The sequence below is a fragment of the Salvelinus sp. IW2-2015 genome, unplaced genomic scaffold (assembly GCF_002910315.2).
Source record: "Salvelinus sp. IW2-2015 unplaced genomic scaffold, ASM291031v2 Un_scaffold1406, whole genome shotgun sequence".
In the NCBI taxonomy this organism is placed as follows: Eukaryota; Metazoa; Chordata; class Actinopteri; order Salmoniformes; family Salmonidae; genus Salvelinus; species Salvelinus sp. IW2-2015.
Window position 1 is genome coordinate 105804 of NW_019942889.1, and position 8116 is coordinate 113919.

General features: G+C 41.2%; 1 non-coding gene across 1 annotated transcript in view; it reads left to right on the forward strand.

The window, feature by feature from the left end:
- Positions 1-3999: 3999 nt before the first annotated feature.
- The window catches only part of LOC112070737 (uncharacterized), a 25163-nt gene continuing 21046 nt past the window's right edge, over positions 4000-8116 (forward strand). Inside the window, exons 1-2 of the transcript XR_011475635.1 lie at positions 4000-4554; positions 6694-6831. This is a non-coding gene — a transcript (uncharacterized protein). The remainder of the gene's footprint in view (positions 4555-6693; positions 6832-8116) is intronic.

Sequence of the window (8116 nt, forward strand, 5' to 3'; positions counted from 1 at the left end):
CACATTGTCAGAGTCCAAGGCCCGCGGGCCACATCCGGGCCCGCGAGAAGGTTTTTTACGGCCCTGGGAATGATCTTGATTTAATTTGTAGAACGCGGCCCGCAGACCGGCAGCAAGCCGGCAGCCCCGCAGATCTTTTACACGCACCAATACTACATTTCCACAATGCAACGGTGACGCAACCGACAGTAGGCTGCTTCATTTCAATATTTTATTGGCACAGCAGTCGTCAGCATCACAGTAAAATTAACTTTCAGATACCCATCAAAAAATGGCAACGGAAGGTGGACACTGAGAACCGGGGGTTTCAAACAAGGTGGGAAGTCGGAGTATATGTTCACGGAGGTAGCTGGAAAAGCTGTGTGTCTTCTGTGTGGAGAAAAGTGTGGCGGTTACTGAAAGAGTATAATGCTGAGACGACATTATGAAACGAAACACGCGGACAAAACAAGAATATGGACATGGAACAAAGGCTACAAAAGGCAGAGGAATTAAAACGAGGCCTCAAATCTCGACAGGCTCTGTTCAAAAAAGCCAAATCACAAGGCCAGGCTGCTGTCAAGGCCAGTTTTATTTTGGCAGAAGAGATCGCTAAATCAGCCCGGCCATTTACGGAGGGGGATTTTCCATCAAAAAAACTGCATGATAAGTTTGTGACGAAGTTTGCCCAGAAAAAAAGGCAACTCTTTTTAAAATGTGAGTCTGAGCAGAACACCATTGCCGAGAGAGTAGACCAGTTTGTCCATCAATCTAAAAGAGCAGCTTGTGAAAAAGGGAAAGATTTCATTGCATATTCCTTGGCTGGGATGAGAGCACCGACATTTCTGACATTGCCCAGTTGTCATTTCATGCCGCGGAGTGACTCCAGCCTAAGCGTGACAGAGGAGTTTTGGGCTTTACGTCCTATGCATGGCACAAACTACGGGGCATGATTTGTATGAAGAGGTGTCAAGATGTGTAAATGAGAATGGAGCTGCCTTGGGAAAAACTCGTGGGTTTGACAACCGACGGAAGCACCTGCGATGTGTGGACACAGGAGCGTGACTGGTGGCGAAGATACGGGAAAAGATGCAAGAGGAAAACGCGACAGGTGAGCTGACAGCTTATCATTGTATCATACACCAGGAAGCGTTTGTGCGGTAAAGGCCTTGAAAATGGAGGCATGTAATGAGCACAATCACGCGCACAGTTAACTTTTCAGAGGCCAAAAGGTTTTGAATCACCGCCAGTTCAAGGCATTTTCTGACGGAGTTAGAAACGGAGCATGGTGATTTTGCCTTATCACACAGAGGTGCGATGGCTAAGCCAGGGAAAGGTGCTTCAAAGATGTTTCGAGCTTCGTGAGGAAGATTTGTCTTGTTCTTTGGACAGCAAAGGGAAGACAACACACAACTCCGAGACGAAATGTTTCTGTGTGAAATGGCTTTTCTGTGTGACATTACGAGTCATCTGAATGCAATGAACTTGCAGCTGCAGGGTCGGGAATCATGTCATCTCTGATATGTACAGTACAGTGAAGGCATTTAAAACCAAACTGACTCTGTGGGAGACGCAGATGCGGAAGAAAAATTTGAGCCACTTTCCCAGCTGCCAGACCATGAAAGAGAAGCCTTCTACCAGTGCGTTCCCGACGCACAGTTGGCTGATAAAATAGGTATGCTTGCCGCTGACTTTCGACGCGCCGATTTTGCTGACTTTGAAGCACAAAAAAGCAGGTTGGAACTGCTCGGTAACCCATTTGCTGTTGACGTGGAAAGCTCCCACCACCAAACCTCAAATGGAGTTGATTGACCTCCAATGCAATGATGCACTGAGGGCAAAATATGCGGCAGTGGGTGCTGCGGAGTTCGCCCGTTTCCTCCCCGACACAATGCCCCAGCTGCGATCCAGGCTGCTCAAACGTTGTCTATGTTTGGCAGCACATACCTGTGGTGAACAACTGTTTTCTTTGATGAACCTGAAACAAAACATCACACAGAAGTCGACTTACTGCTGAACACCTCCACTCAATTCTGAGGATTTCCTCAGCTCAGAGGCCTTACCCCGAACATTGATGAACTTGTGGAAAAGATGGACACCACCAAGTATCCACCCTCAACCTCAAACAAGTGAACATTTACTGTGCAATCACATATTTAGAGTTTTTACTCAGTTCAAGTTTAAAAGTTAAAGTTTAATATTGTTTTCACTGCGCATGTTACTTCTCCTTAAACAAAGTGTTGTTTTGATTAATAGATTTTGCCACTTTATTTTAATTGTATTTCAATCCAATTATATTTTAAAAATATTTCAGTTGAGTGAATGATAGAAAATTGCTATTATTTGTTTTTTTCTTTGAAGTAAATTTAGCCCCACTTTTGCTAAAAAAGAAAATATAGGCTACTGATGGTGCCTTGAATACCGGTTTCTTTCATTTAATGTTCATGTTATGGGGATTTTTATATAAAGGAAATTTTGTCTTTGTGTCGTTTTGAAAATTAAAGATTACTGACAGAAGCCATAAGAAAATATTGCTTTATTTATCTGATCATATTGGAATAATATTTGTTAGGTTTTCAGTAGGTTTCAATTAGGTTCACTAGACTATATGCGTCATTTAAAATTTTTCAATGAACATTCGAACAGTCCGGCCCTCGGCTTGTAGCTAAATTTTTTATTTGGCCCTCCGTCCATTTGACTTTGACACCCCTGATTTAGAAGAAGCCCAAAAACCCGCGACCAATAATAATTTTCACCCAAGACATCGTTTTGAAAGTAGCCCAATTTACTGGAAAATGACAATCCCGGTGATAAGACTAGTACTACTACCACACACACACACACACAACCCACACACACCACCACACACCACACACACACACACACACACACACAACACACACACACACACACACACACACACACACCACCACCACACACAACACACACACATATTGGCTGGTGTTCGAGGTGGACTGGCCACCCCTCATAGCCTGGTTCCTCTCTAGGTTTCTTCCTAGGTTTTGGCCTTTCTAGGGAGTTTTTCCTAGCCACCGTGCTTCTACACCTGCATTGCTTGCTGTTTGGGGTTTTAGGCTGGGTTTCTGTACAGCACTTTGAGATATCAGCTGATGTACGAAGGGCTATATAAATACATTTGATTTGATAACTTTTTGCAACAGAATCAGCGTAATGAATACACCCCAGGTCCACGTTCAGTTGCCTAAGAGGCCTGTTAGGACAATGGTTTGTGAAAATGCCAACTTCAAAGACTGTACAGTATTGTTTAGAATCTCTGTGCTAAAATTCTCCCCGAAATGACTCAAAAATTAAGATTTATGCATCACTTATGTCCGGGACGTAACACGTCAGTGCTATGTGGGATCCTTGGGACGTCCCTACCCTAAACCCTAACCATAACCAAACTTTATGCCTAACCCTAATCTTAAATTAAGACCAAAACGCATTTTTTTGTTTTCATACATTTTTACGATATAAGATATAGATTTTGTGGCTGTGGTAGCTAGTGGAAACCAGCAATAGGGAGCCATCCTTGAATACCTACTCCTTGAAGTTTGCAACTGTGTACATTTTTWTTTTATTTTATTATTTTGCTKAAATTWATTTTTTTCTTGGTATGTGTGCTTTACTGTATTTATAATGGTATTCTCTTTTCAACAGCAAACATTCAAAAATCGCTGGAGGACGCCTTTTGGGGCTCCCGAGGGGCGCAACGGTCTAAGGCACTGCAATCTCAGTGCTAGAGGCGTCACTACAGACCCTGGTTCGATTCCAGGCTGTATCACAACCGGCCGTGAATGGGAGCCCCATAAGGCGGCGCACAATTGGCCCAGCGTCGTCCGGGTTAGGCCGTCATTGTAAATAAGAATTTGTTCTTAACTGACTTGCCTAGTTAAAAATAATAKAATTTTAAACGTTAGCAATGGCGTGTGTACGTCCCAATGATCCCATATAGCAATGAACGAAGTAACACAGACGGATATCCTGCGCGCACAGTTCCGTCTCTGAGTATACCAAACGGATGTTTGCATTCAGATATTTACATCCCTTATAATATCGTTTTGTTGTATCTGTGCAGACCTATGCTGAAACATTGTTAARGTGAGAGGCCACACGTCTGCCGAGGGAGACTACCAAAAAGGTCGGCTCGTTAACGTTAGTTTACCAAAGAGAGTCGACTGCAACTGACTTGATAGCACAGTGATAATGGTGGGTTGGTGTGCTGTACCGGGTTGTAACACACAGGAAGATGAAGACATTCTTTATCATTGCTTGCCGGCGAATGATGTGCAAAGATGCAGACGATGGTTAGCAGCCATACAAAAGGATGTAAATTTACCAGTGGAAAGACATAAACATTTCTTGGTGTGTGAACACCACTTCAGACCAGAGGAATATGAAAAGGATTTGATGGCAGAGAAGATGGGCGCCAAACATAAGAAAAAGCTTAAATCCACCGCGATTCCCACCATATTTCCATGGACTGATTACATTTTGAAGAGAATTCAGCCACACAGAAAACATTTGAATGRGGCCGGAAGTGAAATGTTTCTGGTAGGTTTGCGAAATCCCCTGAGATTTCCACCAAAACGGAACGTTAGTGCTCCCATTACGGAAAATTCGGCTTGCTAAACATATAGTTTTTGTTACTTTTTTCCCAAAGCCTCAATTTCCCAGTATTGGGGACCAATGAAAATGTATCATCTGTGTCATAGTTTCATAATCAAATATCACATGCCAGGGCGGTTTATCAACTACAACACTTGCAATGTAGTACTTGCAACTATACTAGTGCAGTATTGGGATGCAGGTCTGATACAAATGCTTAAACTTTTATCATCATAGAATTAGGAATTAGAATACCAGAATGGACAAACTACATTGTCAAAAGTATGTGGACACCTGCTTGTTGAACATCTCATTCCAAAATCATGGACCTTAATATAGAGTTGATTCCCCCATTGCTGCTATAACAGCCTCCACTCTTCTGGGGAGGCTTTCTACTAGATGTTGGAACATTGTTGCAGGGACTTGCTTCCATTCAGCCACAAGAGCATTAGTGAGGTTGAGCACTGATGTTGGGCGATTAAACCTGGCTAGCAGTCGGCGTTCCAATTCATCCCAAAGGTGTTCAATAGAGTTGAGGTCAGGGCTCTGTGAAGGCCAGTCAAGTTCTTCCACACCGATCTCGACAAACCATTTCTGTATGGACCTCACTTCATGTACTAGGGCATTGTCATGCTGAAACAGGAAAGGGCCTTTCCCAAACTGTTGCCACAAAGTTGGAAACACAGAATCGTCTAGAATGTAATTGTAGCGTTAAGATTTAGCCTGCCAGCTTTAGTGGAATGATTCCATACATCTTTTCAAATTAACTGCCAAATGTGCCAACATTCCATAGGAACGAATGCAGTCAATCCTAAACTATACCAGAGAGAAAGAGGCGAAGCGAGAGGTTTCACTCGCCTAAATCTGCCCAGAATACATGTAAACCCAATGCGTTTCTATGGGCTTATTTTTGTACCTAAGCTTGTTTCTTTTGGGACAACAACTCCCATTGTTAGGGAGGAGACATGAGCATTTGTTTACCAACGTCATTATATACAGATTTTAGGCTATACACACTGGCTGAAATCAGTTGATGTTAGGATTTAGACCAGTTTTAAAATGCAACAAGTTCTGATATTGTATCATATTATAAACTGGGTGGTTCGAGCCCTGAATGTTGATTTGGCTGACAGCCGTGGTATATGAGACCATAGGTGTGACAAAACATTTATTTTCACTGATCTAATTATGTTTGTAACCAGTTTATAGCAATAAGGCACCTCAGAGGTTTGTGGTATATAACCAATATACCACAGTTAAAGGCTGTGTCCAGGCACTCCCTCAGGCCTTATTGCTTAATTTCACACCTTTCCAAGAAAACCAACATTGATACATTTATGGTCTGTTTACATACTGTATATTTTAGAGGAAATGTATAAATAAAATTGGTATAAAACCTGTATAAACTGTATTTATACTTATATGACAATATTTTAGGGTGACAAAGTTTCTGTAATATCACATGCTTAACTTTTATTTTCCTGCATAAATAGAAAGCATGAAATGCATCACCTAGGCCTTTTACGGTCAGCTATCCAGCATCCTTGGGACATCCCTATCCTAAACCCTAACCTTATCCCTTACCCTATCCCTTACTTAACCTTAACCCCATTTTAAATGTCAACTTCAATGGGGTAGGGACYTCCCAAGTATTCCAGATAGCACGGACCATGCTTTTACTGCATTCCTTCCAATTAGACTGGTTTGGATTTCTCCCCAAAATGGCTTCTATTATCATACCATTCTAGAACTTTGAAGGTTTATGACATAGCCTCTAGTAATTTAATACGATCTCTATGGGTAGCACACATAGAGAATGTTATGACATCTCTCCCTCCTTTTCTCTTGTCCCCATTGTAGCTGTCTCTTATACACATCTAGATGTGTATAAGAGACAGGCGCGTGGGTTGTAACGCATCACAAGGGCGGTCACGTGTTTGTGAGGAAGAGGTCCTGACTTCCCCCTGAATTAGGGGGAAGCGATACTCACTAAGCAAGCAGCGTGGTATTTTTACAGTAGCATGCATGGAGAATGGCCGCTGTGTTATGACATCTCTCCCTCCTTTTCTCTTGTCCCCATTGTAGAGTGCAGTTGGCAGACTTGGTGCCAAACCAAAATGTGAGCCTGGTACTACAACAACAGGAGCAGCATCCCGGATGTCAACATCAGTGGTCCAACAACCTGCTGTAGTTCCTGTTGCTTTTTCAACACAGACTGTGAAGGTCAGACTATACAGCCTCTTGCTCATATGCATTTGCAATGAGTCACCCAAAAATATGCTTAGAATGCACAGTGAAAAACTGAAATAAGGGCAATAGGAAACATAAAAATAATAACTCACGATCTACAGCAATCCTTTGTGGACCACAAAAAATATTAAATACTTAAAGATGCTTAATAAGTGACAACAAATATATAAAAGATAACTTTATCCCATTACTCAACAATATGAAATGCTTAATAAGTGACAACAAATATATTAAGATAACTTTATTCCATTACTCAACAATATGAAAGCAGATCTAATTAAATGTAATAATCTTKKCATAAATCRTACAGGTAAATTCAACCTCTTCATAATGGCATGGCTGACAAAGTTTTTGTATTTAMTTTAGGTATTGCCAACTACCCCACCAAAGACATTCTTTAAAAAGTATACTCGGTCATAACATACTTTTATATGGGAAAATCAAATTCATAGAATAAAAAAAGGAAKGTTTTACATCTTCCTAAGTTTGAGGATGGGTTTAACCTCCCAGACTTGGAATTGTATCAACTCGCCACCCGGGGCTTTTACTTGCAACATACAGTATAGTTAAATGCACTAAAGAGGAACAATGGGTACATATTGAAGATACTCATTCTCATCCCCATAATCTTTTCACGTGTCTGTTTTTAAAGGATAAAGCTAAGCACATGAACATCTTCATAGTTAAGAACACTATAACAATATGGAAGAAAATGAAACGTATTCTACAAGAACCAATATCACTTCCTAAAAACACAACCTTATGGAACAGTCCTTCGATAGCTTTTCAGAATTCACCGATTAATTGATCCACATGGAAAACTAAAAGCATAGAAACTTTAAATGACTTGGTAATAATAAATACATGTATTTCCATGACAAAATTAATAAGTAATGTTGGACTGACTAACGTAGATAGTTTAAATACATGTAACTTAAAAGTTACATATTACAACATTTTAGATTTGAAATCTTTTGGACATCAGAGCAACTTTGAGGGAATCCTATTTGAGTCAGAAAAAGATGTTCAGATGATAGGTCATATATACAAAACCTTGCAGAGAGCATATCTAACTGACAATCTCTTAGGGGAACAAAAAATAAATAAATATTGCAGTTGTGCACAGCTCAACCACTTGGTCGCTGTGGAGTGAGTGTGGTGGGGGGGAAACAGACTCCTCAGTCTTGGAAGTGTCACCCCTTTACGCCACTGAAGAAGGCCTTTTTCGGTGGCGCAATCGGTTATGTGTGTTATGACA